General features: G+C 27.8%; 1 protein-coding gene and 1 long non-coding RNA gene across 15 annotated transcripts in view; both read right to left on the minus strand.

Moving 5' to 3' along the window:
• Window positions 1-20,679, minus strand: part of LOC108000770 (max dimerization protein 1) — a 410,762-nt gene that overhangs the window by 191,667 nt on the left and 198,416 nt on the right. The window lies entirely within an intron of this gene.
• LOC133667364 (uncharacterized) lies at window positions 14,957-19,615 on the minus strand. The gene is made up of 3 exons (XR_009832791.1): window positions 18,868-19,615; window positions 17,416-17,540; window positions 14,957-17,332 (listed from the first exon to the last, which is right to left on the minus strand). It is a non-coding gene; the product is annotated as an uncharacterized LOC133667364 (long non-coding RNA).

Genomic DNA, 20,679 nt, shown 5'->3' on the forward strand with positions numbered 1-20,679 from the left:
TTTACCATCAGCCATCCATGGCCACCGGAGGCTACTAAATCACGCGGCAACAACGACCGAAATTAATTACAAGCATCGAGTCGTGGATCGGCGACAACCTCGGTTCCAGCCAACCTCGATTATCCGACACAAGGACCGTTTCATCCGTGCAAATCGTACAAGGGGCGGCCGAACTTACTTCGGCGGACGCGATACACACGCGTCCACGGAATGAAAACTCATCGAGGCGTGAAACGTTACGCAAATATATCATGGACAAAGTTCTCGTGTAACCATGTCTCTTCTTATCTTTGACGTGGAACATAGTTCAACGGACAGCTGACATTCTATAAACAAATTATGAATTCCTTTGGATTCTTGTATTTGAATTCCTTTGTTTTCAATTGTTCACGAAAGATGAAAGCATTTAGGATATTTATTTAATCATGCATTTTAATTAATTGTGAAAGAATTCGTTTATTAATTTACGTTGAATTTATAATTTTTTTCAAGATCTTTTTTTTCTTTTTCTTTCTTTTGAAATTTCAAGATCATCAATCATATTACAGGATCATATTGAATATTTATTTGAATATTTATTTTAAAAAAATTATTAATTATATGTTTAAAATATACATAATTCTTCGTTATGATAAATATATATATATTTATAATATATGAAAGATAAATAAAAAAAGAATTATTTGTTATAATAGACACGATATATCGAGAAAATATAGAAAAGTATATAAAAAAACTGTACATATATATTATATATATTTATATTTTATTATAAATTTGTCATATTATTTTAATTTTATTATATAATATCTCTAAAAGAAAAAAGCTAATTCGATTCAAAAATGAATCGAAAATAAATTTTTAGAATAAATTTTTTTCATATTTTCTACTAAAAAATAAAGTTTGAAAATTCATTGAATAATAGTATCCAATCAGATTGAGACTCAAGATACAAATTTTCAAATTCGTTTTCTCAAAAATGAAGTCTTATATTATTAAAAAATTTCATTTTACATTTTCGATTTATTTTTAAATTAAAAATCATCTTTTCAGGAACACTTTGTACATTTAAAAGGTACATAAAAACAAAAAGTTAAACTTTGAACAAATTTTTCAAAAATAATTTAAATTCTGTTTTTCAATATATTTCAACAAAATTTAAAAAAATAATAATGTATCTAAAAAAATATCTTAAAATATTTTATTTTCAAAATGTTTTTTATTTACAATATGTTATAATATAACATATATAAACATTAAGAAAAAAAGTTTAAAAGGACTTTAAATTACTTATTTATCTTTAAATTTCATAAATTACTAAAATTATGTATATAAATTACGTATTACTGTACAACGTATTACGTATTACTTGGTTCAAGTCAATCAAAAATTCAAGATCAATTTTCAATACATTTCGTATTTTTATTAAAATTTAATGATTTGAATGAAATTTAAAAGCAGATCAATTATTAATGTTTCATACTTACATATGAATGATTTATATATTATTATTATTACAATTTATAATATCTTATTACTTTTTTATTATACTTTCATAATCAGACGATTCTTTCCACGTGAATCCTGATACGAAATTGAGAATTATCTAGACTTTATTTAAAATATTTGTGTATTGGCAAAATATCAAAAATAAGAAACATGATAAAACGGTGTAGAGTACATGTCGTGAAAGATACACATTGTAATCAAAACAAAGGAATGAAACACAAATTATATTAATACTAATCATTAATTAATTAATAAAAATAATAAAATCTAGCAACCAATAAAAATTATCATTGAATATCGTTTAAGACCGAAGAATTACCTTCACGTTAATTACAACATATTACAACATATATAAACATTAACAAAGAAAATTTACCTAAAGCGGAACCTTTAATTATCTTCAAATTCCATAATCACAACGTAATGCAAACTGACCCAGCGCATATATAAAAATAATCACGTATAGGCGCAGGAGAACGTGGATGTGCATCAGAGGCGAAGATATAAGCGGCTTAAAGGCGCAGAGTTCGGCTTGAAAACCGAACGCTCCACGTCCGTAATCCTCCTCTAACTAGGTCCACGCGCGCGCTTTTGCACCGGGAACGTGTAATCGGTTCGTTTGAATTATTAAAGGAGGCCCTTGCGTTGGCCCTGTTCGCCAGAATTCACCCCCGTTCCATGTTTTTTCCTCAGTTTTCCACTCCCTTTATTTTTACCTGTTCCTCTCCTCCAAGTGGCTCACTCACGCTCCAACAACTCGCGTGCGCGCGCGAACACATTCACTCGATTGCCTCTGAACTGTTCACGGCGTAATATCGGGGAGGGGGGAGGGGGGAAGGGAAGAGGTAGTGGTGGTTGAGTAATATAGTGGTCGTGAAACGAAAATTAGGGAGAGAAGGGAAGGATATATGGAAGGGATGTTGGGATTTGAGCCTAACATTTTGGGGAAAATGAAGAACTTTGATACGATTTTAAAGGGTTGGCTTGGAGAAATATCGTGTGAAGAATTGTAGCTGAGCAAATTTTAAATACGTAATCGAATGGATTTTTAACATATACATTTCTAAGATACTTTTGAAAGATTGATTCTAAAGGTCAAAATAAATATAAAATGGTATATAAAAATGTTACTTGAAATTGATTTGTTAGATTGGTAAGCAATTGAAATTTATATGATATGAAGATGAAGTAATAATGAAAATATGATACGATGAAGAGTGGTTTTATTTTATCTTACAGAAACTTATTTTGCTTATAATTTAATAAATAAATTTCAATTGATATTTTTGTATATATTAATTAGTCTTTTTATTTTGCCTTCTAGAATTAATTCTTCAAATATGATTCATCAACATTCATGAATATGTAAAGATTCATATATTAAATAAAGAAATAGATAATGATAAAACTATATATAAATATAATTTGTTTTGAAAATTCGTAATTTTGTATGAACTAAATTATATTATAATTTAAAAAGAAATTTTTAACATCGATTGCTTAATACATTAATTCTACATTAATCTAGAATAATAGCACATGCTTAATTATAGACAATAACTCGAAAGTATGATTATTTAAAAATAAAAAAAGTAATTCTAAATTGCACTTTAAGAAATAAAAATATTATCTGTAAAAGACGAACTGAAAAATTTAATTCTTGAAGTTTCGAAAGAACTATAAAAGATACAGTGATGTTTAGATCAAAAATTAATAAATGCAATTTCTGCAGTTTTTAAAATTCTCCAAGCAAGATAATCAAATATTCAATAATAAGGATTGCATACATTTAACCATCATGATTAATAACTCAAAGAGAAATAAAACAATTTAGAAATGACAACTGCATTAAAAAGTAGAAACATTATCTATAAATGACCTGATAAAATAAATAATTTAATCTTTATTCCAAAACTTTATATCTTTTTGATAAATGTAAGCCACACAATATTATATCTTCCTATCAAAAAATGTAAAAAATCATATATTATTATTAACAATTTTTATCATTTATTTATCAGAAACTTATCTTAAACTAACATTTAAAGTACTAACAGATCCCCAAGGACATCAAGCATTCATAGGTTCAACCAAAACACCGATTCCAATAGATCCAACATGCGGAGAACATGATTCCCTGTCCCTTCATCTCTCTCTCTCTCCCTCTCCGTCTACAACCAGCAGCCACGTCAGAAATTCCCGTCGCTCTCACCCTATCAACCTCATCATTCTTTGACATCCTTTCCCAACGGCGCTGCAACATTTTTGCCGACGAAGTCCGGGAGAGCACCGGCCCTCACCAATCGATACGAACCGTGTCACATCGGCATTATGAAATTCCTGTCTCGCCTGTTAGGCGTACCAGAGCCTGATGAATAAATACTTCGCGCGGAATTCCCGTGTCGAAGTCACCGGTAGATCCTCGCGAAGGCCCAAGTCTAGGCACACTCTGCCTCTCCCTCCCCTCCCCTCCCCCTGTTCAAAGGGTTGGAACAGCAGTGGTAGACACGTGTCTGTCGTTAACGTTTCATTGTCGATTATTAATTCGCGATTCTCCAGGAGCGTTGGAGAAAGGTCGTACGCGTGAAGTCTCATGGAATATTCGAAGATGGTGGATTTGTACTTGATTTGCTCTGACTTGTGAGTAAATCTTTGGACTTCGATATTCCTTGCGAATATATGGTATAACAATGACTCGTTTTCGTAGATTATTGAAGGTGATGAATTGAAAATTTGGGGATTTTTTATGAGGATGTGCAAACAATTGGAACGAAGTCTTTTTGGGGTCAAAATTATTCTTGAATATCAATATTTACAATGGTTATAAGAAGTATTTGTATATTAATGTGTTTATTAAATGCTGTTAATATATCGATTAATATTATAATATAATATCAATATAATAATGTCATATTATAATAAATTTCCTGATTTGAATAGCTGATAAGAAAAATCATCAAATATTGTTAGTCGATTTTTAAAATTTTTAAAAGAAATTTAATTTTATAGAAAATATAAATGTAAACACCAAATACTACTGATCCAATAAATAATAACCATTTAATTCGTCGATTGATCGAAATTTCAACGAGAAAAAATTTTTAATTTTTAATTTAATTATATCATCCTAGCAAGATTTAAAAATATAATGAATATCTCTATTTAAATAGCAGTAATAAAAGAATAAATTTATAAGATATTAATAAAGATACTTGGTTGATTGATGTCATCGTAGTGAAAAAACGAAAAAAAAAAAAAAAGAAAAAAAAGAAGAATTAATCGAATTTTGAGACAAACTGTATCGAGTAATACAGTATCCTCGCGACAACAGCGAGTGCATTGGCCGACCATGAGTTAGATCGGTTTAACAACCGCTTGTAAACAGCCTCGTAACTTCTCTGCCCCTTCCCTGATCCGCATCAACCCCTTCTCGACCGATCTATTGCACATTCTGCCTGTCTCTCTTGCATATTCGTCTCTGTTATCTCCTTTCTATCAATTCTCTGAGATATTTTATCGACTTCTATTATAGTCTATCTATCTACAGTCTTGCAATTTAGAATTCAAGTCAAAGTTAAAATTAAACTTTGATTTAATTGTGAGAAAGTTCATGCTACGAATATATAATCTTTCTTTGTTGAGATCTTAATGGAAACTCAAGTTTTTTTTTTATTATCTTCTTTCCTTTAAGGAAAATTAATTTTTATTGTCCTTGTTAGAAAAATAAATTAGAAAATTAAAAAAGGATATATAGCATGTTAATATACTTATTTGAGATACGTATAGAATAAATATAAAATAAAAATATTGATTGAGATGTATTTATTAATAATAATTATTTATTAATATTAATAAGAATAAGATTTTAGTTTCTTTTGCTCTTTATCGATCTTTAGAAACATCTTACATAATATTACCAGACATTACATAATTTAAAATATTTCAATATAGATATTTTTTTAAAAAAATAGAAGAATGTTAGACAGAATTAAAGAAGACGATAATTCTAATTTCTTGCATATTATAAGACACAGATTCAGTATTTATCTTATGTGACGTATAAACAATTTTTATTATTAAGCTTATTTGAAAAATAAGCTTCGATAGATATCTTTTTCACTTTTCTACTTTTATTCTCTGCACCGATCAGTTTTTCTATATTGAAGTGTTCGTGATCTTCTCTTCCATTAAGTCTTGAGTGCATTTTTCCTGGAAAGGGGACCAGACAAGGCCCATTGTTAGGACGTGTGGCGCCAAGTGACTTTCCTAGGGTACAAGAGGTTTCTACTACTGATTTTATTCAAGTTAAAGAGGTACATTTCCGACTACTTAAAGCGATTCCTTTTAGTTCGTACATTTCCTATCGTTTTCAATTAGAATTAACGAGAATGTAACATCGGGATATTTTTTTTAAGGCATTTAAAGAATAAGAATAAGAATAGAGATGAAAGGATACAATATGATTTAGAAAAAGTTCAAATTATTATATTCGTATCTTAATAATCAGTCCATGTATACAAAATGACAATATTTAAAAGTTCAAGAAAATATTGACATTTAAAAAAAGTGTCTTGCATCTCTCAGAAGTTTCTCTTGAAAATTAATCCTCGTTTTTAGAAACAAGTTTAAACAAAAAATAAATACAAGTAACATTGTATTCATTTTACGTCAGAAAAAAATATCTGATATAAGCCATGCTTTGAAAGACAATCTCTTTCAACTTCAATGTACTCAAGACGCTAGTGAAAGTAAAAAATTTAGAATGCTCATTGATAAACAATACTTAAACGATATTTAAAGAAAATGAGAGAATTGTGAAAACTTTAGCCAAATCTTGCCTTTTTATTTATAATTTTATTAGATATATCACACGTTAGCTCCAAATGTTAGCTCCACATATTTTGAATTGCTAATTGTCCTATCTAAAAATAATTGTCCATCAAAAAAATCGTAGGACAAATTTTGAACAAAACATAAATTGCTTGCTCAATATAAATATCCATATCTAATATATGACCGAATGATACAATATGCTTATTTTACATTAATCATTGTATCTACGCCTTTAGAGAAATTAGAATAAAGTTAGAATAAAGTTACTATGATATAGCTAGACGAACGAAAACTTTGGCCGGCAGTCACAGATAGTAGAATTACAACAAGGAAATGGCATATATGAAACGTACGTCGTCGAACGAAGACTTACAGTCCCCGGGAAAATGTCGAAGTTAACGAACAAAGCCGTTCCCACGGAAGTAGCGCAGTCTGGAATGCCGCCGAACGACTTATGCCTCCGACTACGAGAAAACGTAGAAGCCGATAATTAGTACATAAAAGCTGAAGCGTTACGGTAACACAGCGGATAATGTCACTTACAGGGTGAACGAACCGGAGTGCCTCGGCCAAACGAGACCAGACCGCTTCTCGTCGTCTCTCATTTTATCCGAATGGAATCTAAGAGAATGTGACGAATGGGCGGAAGAAATCTTAAGGTTTTCACGTTTGTGCGTTTTAGATATTATTGAAATTCTAATCGACTTTCGCGAGCGAGTTCTATCTAGCCTGTAAGGAAAAAGTGTTGAATAATTGTCGTTAGGAATTGTTTTTCTCCTATTTTTGATTCTTGACGAATTGATTCGTGTGAATTTAACAATTGTAATTAAAAAGTTTTATTTAGAATTATAAATGGAGGATAAAGTAATATGGCATAAAGTAGACTTTATTTTATCAACTATTTGAGGGTAATAAATGATTTTTTAAAAATAATATATAAATAAATTTAAAATATCTTAAAAAATATATTATTTAAATCTTAATAATCCATTCATCAAAGTACTTTTAAATATCTATTGTATATATTTATTGTATAAATATTTAATGAAATATGATATGAATTTTACCATTACATTAATTTTATTGCCTTCCTCTTCAATATTGATTATGCCTCTTAAGTATATCATATTTAGCTCCTCTATTCTTCACTCGAATTTATTACCAAATATTTTAAAACAATGTAATAATCAATGTAATAATTAAATACTTACATATACTAACAATTTTAATTAAAAGCTCTCTCTAGATTAAATATTAATTCAGAAGTCTTAATCATTCTAATTGGTTACTTTGTGCTTTCACAGTATAAACATGATACTAAACATTTCAAAATATTCAACAAATATTTCATTAATTGTAATTAATCTATCTCATTGCATGAAGAATTAATTAAAATATTAAATCTCAGTTAAAATACTAATATTGATTATATTTCCATAATTTGTTTTCAAGAAACTATACAGAGAGTATATTCATCCTAATCAGTTATCATGTTTCAACAACAAGAATTTTAAAGTACTTCCTATCTTTATATTGATATTATCCAACTACATTATCAATTATAATTGAACTTATGCTTATTATATCAAAAATTATTTAAAATAAGGAGGAACGAATATATCATTTTGCATATTTTTTATCTTTTACATAATAAGTTTTATAAAAATTAAAATATCTCTCAAACTAATATTTTTAAACGATATATTACAATACAATTATAAATATCGAAATCATTCATTTAAAAATTTATCGCTGCAAATAATAACAATGATATTAAAAATCAAGTTATTAATTTCAAATAAAATATCCTCTATATGATATAAATACATATTTACATCATATCCAACTTTTATTTTACTAATCGCAAATACTAAACTTTTAATAAATACCTCCACAACTCATTTTTAACTCACTTCATATCGATATAACGATGGAATCACCCAATCTTCACATTACAGCTACAATTAAATTCCCAACAACATGAAAAAACAAATACTAAACTTTTAATGTATCCTCCACAATTCATTTTGTACAGAGAACATATCCATCCTAATTTTTAATCCACTTTCTATCCACCCAACAATCGTCCAACTCATAACTATATTACCAATCACGATTAAACCCCCTCCCAACAACATCAAAAACCAATTAAAAACTCCCAACACTCGGCTCGACTCTTTGCATTTTCAAAAAACGATGCACCCCAACCCAAGTTACCCCGACCCAAACCAATTCGCCCAATTCGAATCCATGAAATCTCACAGCACTCCCTCGCGGCGGCTATTCCCAAGAGTGCAGCGCGCCATTCCATTGGAATCTCCCCCTCCCCCCCAGCCGCCGATTTTTCTCCACCGGTTTTCTCCCGCTTAATCGAAACGATCGCGAGATTTTCGAAATACCGAGCCGGTCACGCGAACGCGTGTCGAAGCGTTATCGCGCGTAACTCGCGCGTGCCCCGTCCAATAAATCGCCAAGTGAATATTTTCGTGCCATTTTTCGCGATTTATAATTCCGCTTTAACACGTCCACCCGCTGCGAGATAAAGTATCACGCGAGTTGCCGGTTATCGGCCGCGGAAAAGGGGGGAAATTATTCTGTGCGATTACGCCGCCGCCGGGTGGCGAGGAAAACGGTTTAATAATTCATGAGGGTACACGCGGTGATTTTTCACGGAATCTTGACCGTCCCTCCCTCCCTCTCCCGTCTCTTACCGTTCTTTAGCATTTCCGCGGTCTCCTTGACTCGATTCTGATCGTCTTCCTGTTTTTTTTTCCCTCTGATTACTGCCGTATTTTTTACGCCTCGAGTGATTTCTTCCGTTTTTCTTTTTATAGTTTTCCCTCTTTTTTTTATCCCGATGTTGGAATAGTGGAATAGTCGTTATATTGAAATGTATTTATTTATGCACAGGTATTAATATATTCGTGGAAAATCTTTGGAAGATGGAAGATTCTAAAAGTGGAAAAGATATTTATTAATTTATAAGCCCTAACCATAATTTATAATTTATAGTAATTTTTGTTTTCACGTCGATCTTTCAAAAATTAAATTCATAAAATTCTATTATAAATATGAAGGATTGTTTAATTCAAAGAGGAACATCGTATAGTAAATAAATTATTTTTTTGTAGATCAAATAATTTCATATAATTAGAAGAAATGTTTAGATTAATGCATTCAATATTAAATAATTTCGTTTAAAAAAATAAAGTTGATCTCAAAATCAAGATTAACAAAAAATTTATATTATACGAAATTTTTGAATCGAATAACTTTTAAATAATTTTAAATATTAAAATATTTTTTTTAATAATTTCAGTCCTTTACATTCCATTGTTCTTATTTAAACAAAAATATCTTATATATTATTTAGAAATGAATATATTTTATATAAGTATGTACATATAATTTCATTTCCAATTCGTACTCAATTAAATGCAGAATTTCTTTTCTTAAATGACCACTAAAATTTATGATATCATCAGTTTCGTTAAAATTAAATTAAAGTAAGGCTAAAATTTAAAAATTATTTTACTATATATACACATTTGGCTTTTCAATTTCAATTTAATTTGAATAAATATTGCCGTATCATAAACCCACACCGAGCGTGGACTTTCCATTATCTTGCTCGTAAAAGAAATGTTCCAATCTCGATTAACCATCAAATGGGCGTTAGTAAACAGATTGTCTTTTAACCCCGCACTATCACAAATTTTATCTTATCTACTATTCATTTTACAACAATTTAATCTCTGTGTAACAACATATATCAAATATCATAAATATTATAAATTTAAAACAAATTTAATTTGTTGTTAATTTTTATCATGAATACATATTAAATAATATTATTTATATTTTTCATATATCATCATTGTATTGTTTATAACTGATGTTTTGTAAGCAGTAATTTAATAAGAGTTCGAAATATACTTCAGATAATTAGTCACCTTCAGATAATTCAATTCATATAATTAGAATATTTATATAAAGTTTTACTACAAGCGCAAGAATAAATCAAGATGAAGTGAAATATTATTTATTCCCTATTTTTATTAAACGATATACAACAAAATAAATATTTTTGAATTTTAATAACAACGCGTATCTTCAATGATTAATACGTTTATAAAAATTATTACCAAAATAATTACTACATAAAAAAGAAAGAAAAAGAAAGAAAACTCATAAAACATTGAAACTATTTATTTTTCTCGTAAATATAAGAAAAAGAAAAAAAGTTTCAAAGATCAGAGATCACAAACCTGAAAATAAACCTGAAATTTTGCAAACACCAAAGGAAACTTGCAAAATTTCAAAAAAAGAGAGTTGAAATCAAAACCTTCCTCCACCACTCTCCTCTTCATCAATCCTCCTTGACTTACTTTCCACTACTTTCCAGAGCCAAAAAGTTGCCAAAAAGACTAGAGGCCTGTTCAGAAGGATTGAACTCACTCGTCTTGATCAAGTGAACGCCGTTTAATTAAGATAAAACGAAATTCGCGAGTCGTGTGCACAGGGAGGGGCGCCATTCGTGACCAGAACCGCGCGAAAGGGTCGCGCCCTCCCCTCCACCCCTTTTCGACCTTCACGATGCCCAAGTTTAAGCGAGGCGTAAGTTCGTACAAGTTGCTAGCCACGGTAGACTCGAGTATCCGTTGTAATAAATTGCCAACCCGCCTCCTCCGACGAGCCACTCTCCTCGAAACGTTCAATTAATCAGGGGATGTTAATTTCGCCTGGCGCGTGGACGATGGCGAGGGTGTGAGTTGAGGATTTTAAGCGAGACCGATTAATTGCCGCCCTTTGATCGCTAATAATTATCGCGAACAGTCGGTTATACGGGTTATTAATCGACTTTCGCGCTTCGTGATCGTCGTTCAAGCTGATTGGACGTTGATCTCTTCCAGGAGATATATATATATATATATATATATATGTATATAACGGGGGATGAAGATTTGGGGATCTTTGGTCGAGAAAGTTTTGCGTCGTTTTTGGGGAGGATTAGGAGGATAGATGGTTGGAGAATGGAGGAAGGATGAATTGATACGGCATATAAGATACTGAGAAAGGAGAGAGGGGTTGCTTAAGAGAGTCTTTCATTGAGAATATGGGGTTGCGTAGATTAGAGTAACGAGAGTAAAATTTGAAATAATTGTTTGAAGATCGAATATATATTTTATTATATATAATTTATTTTTGAAGAAGAAGATAATTTAAATTGTTTAAGATGATAAGATTATTATTGTGTTTGAAAGTTTGTGGAGATTGAATTTATGATGGAGAAAAAAATTGTGGAGAAAGATTAGAGTGCTTCTCTTATAGGAGAGAATATCTTATGTAAGACGTTTTAAACTTTAAACTTCACTATGTTAGGAAAACGTGATTACGTTCATAGTAAGAAGATTATTTTTTTAATTTTAGAATTTGTATTGAAGAATTCATTGATGGTAGATCGATATAAACTTTAATGGCTTCAATCATTATTTTGAGAAATATTTTTTTTTATTTGTTTTATTAATTTTTTTCAGCAAAATATCTTTTCTTACTGCTGTTTAACAAAGTAATATATATATATATATATATAAATTTTACAATTTTTTTCCAATTATTAATAATAAAAATAGTAAAATTGGATAATTAGAAAACGTCTTTAATTATCATTTCCCTAGTTAAGTTATTATAATATTGTTAATATAATTTTTTAATTGTTTACAAGTACCATATTTATTTTTAAAGAATGAAGATCTTTTGATATTTTAAATTGATCACAATAAGGCAAGTATATATAAGGATTTAATAAACAAGAGATGTCATCTAAAGTTCATACTGTAAGTTATCAAGAGAATCCAATCCTCCTAATACATCATCGTCTCGAAATCTCATTAACTAAACTATATTACATCTCGCGTCCAAATCCCATTACTCAAATACCAACTTTCACGCGCGCATAATCTATTCATTCTTGTTTAATCAGCTTTAAATATAGTTAAGTGGTTAAACAGGTGTTATTTTAGTGCGTATTGTGCATACTGATCTTGATACGTTACGTATCAAGATACGAACATTTTCATAATCATATATTATTAAAAATTTTTTAGTAAAAATGTTCCAGATAATTAAAAAAAGTAAGTAAGTAACATTTGTGAATTTATAATTTAGAGTTGATTTTGAGAGTCAAAAATACAGAGCAAAAGATCAAAAATGAGGATTTAATAATTGATAATCGAAACTCGATAATAGAGAATCAAGAATTCAAAAATTAAAAATCATAGGTAGAATATAAAGGAAAATTCTTGATCCGAAATAAAAAAAACTTCAGACATTCAGAAATGAATATTAATTGGAAGTCAAAAGTCGAAAATTGAAAAACGATAATTATAAGTCGAGAGTCTAAAATTGGGAATTGAAAATCGAGAGAAAAGAATCGACAAATCCATAAATTATCGAAGATCGAGAATTAAATATCACACTAATCGAATATCAAATAGCCAAGAATTACATTATTTCTAATTTAAAAACTTTAAACTTATAACATATTAGACATATTTAAATTAGAAAGAGTTATATTTATTTTAATTAATAATTATAAATCAAATATCGAAAGTTAAAAATCAAAATCTTCCGATTTAAAAACTCAGAACCCACATGCAGTTTATATTTTGATAATTAAAACTTAAAGATCAAAAATTCAAAATACAGAATCCTATTAATTTAAAAATTTAGAATTTTGCAACTTTATAATTATACCTATCTTTATAATTAAGAATTATAAATATAATTAAAAATATACAATTAAGAATTAAAAATTCAAAATGAAGAATTAACCTAATCTAAAAATCCACAATCTACAATGCGAACACGAAGACACAAAATCTTAAATCTGAAGAATCGAGATTCCAAAATCCGGAATTCAGAATCGCGACGATGTCTTATCCTCCAGACTAGACCTTGAGCCTTATACCAGTTTAAAGGGATGTATTTAAACTCGCGACGGTGCACAGAACCGTGTGGTGTAGCCATGTACAGGGGTCGCGTGGGTGTTCACCGACACGTGTACATACACATGGTCGACGTAACGTTCTGGTTTCGCTTAATTAAACTGTGTCTAGCTGGTCCAAAGGGGCGATGTGTCGCAGGCCCGACAAAGGAGACTGGCTCGGCCAGCGTGGAACGTAGGAGCACGTGCCTTCATTAGGGTCTCCGGACCTCTATACGTTCTGCGTAATTCAAAATAACGGGACAATCTTGAACTTCCTTCTAGACCTTGCTCGATTCTCCTTTCGGGTTTTTTTGAAAAGTGTATGACGAATTTGGAAAAGTTGATAAAATGGATTTGAAAAATTGGAGATTACTGTTACAGAATATATAAAATATCATTATATATTCTATTATCATATATTGTTATATATGATGTAAATTACGTGCATAAGATATTTTGAAAACATAAAGAAAGATATATGATTATTAGATATGATGTATCAGTGAATCTACTGTTATGTGATCTTATTAAATTGCAATGTAAATATAATAATATAATAGAAATATAACAATGTAGTGATATAGTAACACAAAGTTATTGTTTACTTTACTTTCCATTGAACGAATGCTGAATAAGAACAATGACTATTCACGTGAAGGTATTAGGAAAAACAATCGTCTACATTACTTTCCGTGAAAGAATGTTACATGAGAATGCTAATGTCTATAGTCACGTGTAGTAAACAGATGCTATCTATAGAAAGTGACACCATCGTTTATTATTTACGCACTGTTTCAAAAGTTCATTATTGAGCGTTAACTATGTATTAACTGTAATTATAGTGTGTATATAACTGTATTTCAGATTGTCGAAAAAATAAACAATCAGTAATAGATGTCTATAGAAAAGTGACACTGCAGTGGTTCGTTACTTACACTATCTCGAAGATTAATGATCGAGCATTAACTATGTAACCATGATTATAATTATTTATTGAAAAAACAAACATTTTAATTAAATAAAAGATATTTACAAAATATTTTAAAAATATATTAGCTATTAAATGCAATTTATATTTGCCTAATTTAGTAATTTAATTTTAACAATAAAGCATTTTCTTGTAAACAATTTTTACAAATTTTTCTCAATATTTTTCAAGGAATTTCTTATTTATTAATGAGTAAATTTCTCTAATATATTAAGATATGTAATATTTAAAATAATATTAAAATAATATTTAAATAAGATATCAGAATTTATTTATATCTTTATTTTATTTGAGATATTTTTTTACTTGGTATGTTTATTTCAAGTAAAAAGTACCTGATATTGACAATATAACATAAAAAAAGGATTAATATTGTGAAAATGGGAATTTTAGGTCAATGGTTATCACAACTAATTGAATTTCAAGAGGATTGTGTGTGCGTGGGAGAGCTAAGTATCTCAAATTGGAGATGTGAAAGAAAAGTGTGATACGTACATAGCTATTCCAAGGTTTTGGATGATTATGATTGAAGGATAGCTTGGATTTATTGCGCAGTATAGCATCATAATTGTATATAACAATAACAATCATAACTGATGAATATGCATTTTTTTGAAAATGAAAACTTTATGTCATAATTCTGTTTAAATATTGTTTAAATGTATTTGTAAACCATACATACATATACATTTGAAAAGTACAAAAGAGGAGGAAAATTACATTTTCCAATTTTTGTAGAAAAGTAGTTTTAAATTTAAACTTATATCTGTAATTGATAAAATGATATTTAATGATATTTAATACATCTATAAACAAAATTATACTTTGAAATTTGTTAAATTTTTTTTTATTTTGGTATGACATTGATAGCATATCCTTTTAATCACTAGATAATAAAAAAAAAACAAAAATAAAAATATTATTTTTCCTCTATAATTGTAAGTTTTATTTTTATTAGTTTAAAAAAAGATAGTTGTAAATCAAATAAGATATAAAGTTTAATTCATTCTAACAGATGTAATAAATACTTTGTAATGTTATTTCATTATCTTATAGAAAAAAATAATTTCCAGGAAATAAAAAATGATAGCAAAAATAAGATAACATTATTTAATATTTTTAAGAATAATGAAAAGTTTTTATTATTACAGGAAAAAATATTTGATAATTTTAGTAACTTAATGATTCTATGAATAATAATGATGAAAACACATGTACAATTTTTGGCTTTGAAAATAAATTATTTAATTAGAATTTTTTATTCTCTGTAATTTTAACAAATGATAAATTATTCGTTTTTATGAAAAAAATCATATCATATATACTTAAAGGATACAAAATATAATAAAATAACAAAGTTGTTTCATGTTACTAAGAACTTTATAGTGATCAAGGATAGCATAGTAAACTATTCGTGATTAAATCATGTCTAAAGATATTTATAACTGTAACAGGATTTCCTCCAAAGATAACATCAACATGAATATTGTTTATCATCAATATTTTACAATATAACTTTAGTGTTTCATTAAACTTTGGCAATTTTGTACAGTGATTACAGAAACTAATGAATCTTTCTATCTTTCATATAATATTATACGAATTAGAATTTTAATTAATAACTGAAAAATAAATAAATAAAAGAATAAAAAATTTTTAAATAAATTACAAAAATTTTTGATCAAATATTTCAAGGATTTCAATATATTTTTCAAATAAATAATCTTTTGTAGAAAAAATTTTCAAATAAATTCAAGGTTTACAACAATTTTTTAAAAATCTAATTGCATATCGAAAAAAATGATAATAATAAAAATAGATTAAAAGAAATTCTTAAAATAAATAATAAAAGTAACCATAGTTAATAAGATTCTCAATTTTATTTTTATTTCTTACGTTAAATCGACAAAATCTACGATTCTTTATCTCCTTTTTACACATAATTCTAAAACTATTTATCTCGCAAATCGTTACTTCGCATCGTATGCGATATTTCAAGAGTTGGACACTTTTAAATTTACAAATTGCCTCACCCTTGAGATACATAAATAAGCCTCGTAGAGGAAGATGCGATAAGTATCCGCGATATTTTTCCAGAATCCCGCAAACACCCTGCAAGATTCCAGCTAACGAAACAAAAATGATCTACGAGGAAAACACCCTCCCAACAACAGTGACAAATTTATGATAGCGAGGTTTCCGGCGAGAATTTTCCAACCGTGGATTATAGATGAATCGACCTATAAACATCGAGGATATCTTCATAAATGTATAATATCGAACAATGACATCTTTATAAAGTTTCTACATTTTTAGTTTCGTGGAATAATAAAGGAAGTAAAGAAAAATTTATAACGTGGAATTTTTTTTAACTTTTCAAATTTCAAACATTTATCTAATTTGCCAAATTAATAATTACGTGATAATAATGATCAAATAATTATGTGATAATATTATATACGATATATTATATTATTGCTAGAATAATTATAATAGTTTTAATTAGTAATGATATTGGTGAATTTTTAAATTGGAAAGGAAAAAACGATGAAGGAAAATTAAGAGAGGATATTAAATTGATGTTTTAATTATCGAATTTTTAACTTTTTTAAAAAAATATTAAAAGATGAAATGAATAAAGATTTTTAACTCTATGATAAAATGGAATATTAAGATGGAATTACGTTCAATCTTTTTGTACATAAAAAAATATATATCAGCAGATTATTCATAATTTTATAGAAAATCTTTAAATTGTTTCAAATTATCAAAAAATTGCGTATAAAATCTACAATTTTTTATAAATAGAAATTTTTCGTAATTTTAAAAATTTTATTCTTCTAAAAAATTCTTCTAATCTATTGTGAAATTATGAAATGATATAAATATTCATAAAAATTACCAACAATTATACAAATAATTATTTTACAATCTTCTGTAAAAAATACTTTTGTTTAAAATTTTCTTAATAAAAATAACGAAAGATTTCAAAACGAAGAAAAATAAATCATTTCCTGCAAAAAAATAATTAAATCTCAGATTTCTGTATTATCCTTCCTAAAGCAGAAATGGACAATTCGCCTCATGGATGACATACCCTGTCGCCTTAGAGATATAAAAATTTTATAGTTGCACGTGCACGTGTCCATCGTTTCGCACCTGCGTCGAGTTCCTTCGAGACACGAAAGGCTCTGGCCTCTTTTGGATTCCTCCTGAGTTCTCCTGCGATCGACCAGTTGTTTTTATTTTTTTCGCCTTTTGTCGACAATGATAAGATATGCCTGCAGCTGCTTTCCGTTTCGAGAAACGGCAACGAAAGATGCGATTGCGCAGACATATGCATGCCATGCATGATTTTGAAAAATTATTTTTTCTTTTCTTTTTTTGATACGCAATGAGTAAATAGCGAAATAGAATGAAAAACAATTTAGATTCTATGTCTGAAAAGTATTTATCTAAGTTCTTGAATTTTTTTTTATATTCAAATTCGAAATTTTTAGATAGTGATAGGTGTGTTTCAAAAAAAAAATATTGGAAATGGAATAATATTTAAAGATTTAATTGCATATATAATAAAATAAATATTTATTTTGATTTATTTTAATCAATTATTTGAAGTCCATATCAAAAAATTTTAATTGAAATAATAGTTACACATTTATAAAATAAATATTTCAAATAGGTGACGTAATAGAAATATATTATTATTTTAAATTAATTGTATAGAGTATAAGAAAATATTTTTATTTCTTATTTCACTAAAACTGATTTTAGAATATTCGTTATATTTACTTGAAAATTAAAAAATATTGATACTTTGAATGATGATAAAAGTATAAAGTATTGCAAATATTATGGAATAACGTAATTAAAATTTATGATTGCTATCAAATATTGATATTTTACTTATATACAGAGAATAAGTCACGCGATGTAATTACTTTAAATAACTCATAACTTATTTGTTGCATGAGATCATATTTTATAAAAATCTATCATAATGTAAAATAATTTTATCATTATTTTTTTTACAAATACGCGTTTTACATAAACGTCATATAAAAGTCAATTTTATTGTTTTAAATCAAGTTATATATTTTTTAATACATATTTGCTCAAGCCATTTATTAAAAACAAAAAAATTATTAGCCAAAAAGTAAATTTAATTTAAATCTTATAAAATTTATTATATATATGACAAGAAAAACATGAACAAAAGAATTTAAACAGACTTTAAAATGAAATATTATAAATTATAATATATAATCATATAATAATAAATTTATTTTAAATAATAATATTTTAAATAATATTTTAAATAACAATTTTGTAATAAAGTATTGTAAAGAATTATTTTTAAAATATATCATTTAAAATAACGTCATTGATGTACAAATTAATATCTTATTGAATCTCTTTTAATAATCAATTTCCATAATTCAGATAAGAGTGAAATTTAACAAAATTTTATTTATAATTTCCATCACTAGCATTTTCAATGGTAAATTACACACAAATCTAAAATGGCGGCATATTCAAATCAATTTACCTTATATGTAAAAATCAATACCCATAAAACCGATAGTAATTTAATAGAATAGAGTTCAGAGAAGAAATGAAACTTCTTCTCGAAATCATTTTCTTCGCGTCACATCGCACCAAACTTGGAATCCTTTACCGTTATACCATCTCTCTTAGTTAACATCTGTTGAACACGTGTCTCGAAGACTGAAATGAATCCAACAATTCCACGGAACAGTATTCAATTCGCCGAGAAAGATACCCGTCTAACGTACCAAATCGAAACAAAAGCATATATACCGGTGAACAAATTGTCGAAGAACTGTGAAGGAAAAAAAAAAAATAAGATTTTTAACAAAACGTGACGTAAACGAAGACCTCGGCAGATATGGCCGCTTTTGTCCCCGAACTCGCTTGACAAAAGACGCAATAACACCGTTAAAGGTCCGCGGCATTAGCTTATGAAAGACGTAATACACGGTTAACAACTTTTCCAAGCGAAGAAACGCGGGGTTACGTCATCGGTTAATCGAAGGAAATTGTCACAGGCTTAAAACGGTGCTGGTAATTATTGGACTGATTCTACGCGTCAACAACGGCTTAACTTGATCGCATTTTATATAATCTATGATATCTTCCATAAAAAATGAGAATAAAATATTATCGATCGATTGAAAAGAATATTTGAAGAAATTTTCGTGATTTATAAGAATATAGAAAGGAAATATATATAACATGAAAAATTATTATGTCATTTTGAATAATTTCAGATAAGTTTTTTTCTACCATTATAGAGAGTTCAGAAATTCAAATTTTTAATTGAACAATCAATAAAATCAATAAAGTAATTATTTAATTGATTTGTTAATCGAAAATTTAAAAAAAAAAATAATGTGAATTATGTAAATCATTTGAATATGACTAAATGATTTGTTTCTTGCATATAACTTATATACAAGTTTTTATAAGTTAATATGATATTAAAAAGTTAAATTTTACTTATTTAAATTTAAACCTTTTATATAATTATAAAAAAATTTATATATTTATAAATTTATTCTGTTATCTTATTATTCCTTTTTGCAATATAATAAGTAAATTATTTATATTATCTTTTGCCAACTTTTTATATCTCTAATGAAAGAAAAGATTTTTTGAACTTCATTTGTAATTTAAAAAAATTAAAGTAAAAAACTTAATAATAATAAATCTAATAAAATTTTTAAATAAAAAATATAGATAATAGAATCTGACCTTAAAAAATCACTAGAAAAAAATTTTGCGCTTTCTAATATAGAAAAATATTCTTGAGCTTTGAAAATTCTAACAAGAATTTTCTCGAACAAATCCTCAAACAAGAATTTTTCCATTATTTTTTAAAAAATGAAACTTTTCTTATTCAATTACAAATAAGAATTTTAGCCTAAAATAAACATAACAAATTGTTATAAAATTAAAAAAAAATTGTTATAAAATTTCTAAAAATTTCTAAAAATAATCAATATGCTCTATTACATTTTGCTGTATAAGATTATAATGCCCCAATACCCAAGTATCTTGATACTTATGAACGGGGAAAGTATAGTAGCCATCCAAGAATAATTCGCCTTTTAAGTTCCACCCTAATTTTCATTATGCCCCGTTAGATATTCAGGACGAAGGAGTGTATCGATAAGGGCAACACCTAAACGCAATTAAATTCGCCCGATCGAGCAGCCAAGTCACCGCGAATCCTCCAATTAGGGTAAATGTATTTATCAAAGGGAACGCGCGTCGCGGGTGTGCATTAATCTTCTAATCCGGACAATGTGACGCACGTACAAATATCGGGACAAAGAGA

Source organism: Apis cerana, linkage group LG15, assembly GCF_029169275.1.
Source record: "Apis cerana isolate GH-2021 linkage group LG15, AcerK_1.0, whole genome shotgun sequence".
In the NCBI taxonomy this organism is placed as follows: Eukaryota; Metazoa; Arthropoda; class Insecta; order Hymenoptera; family Apidae; genus Apis; species Apis cerana.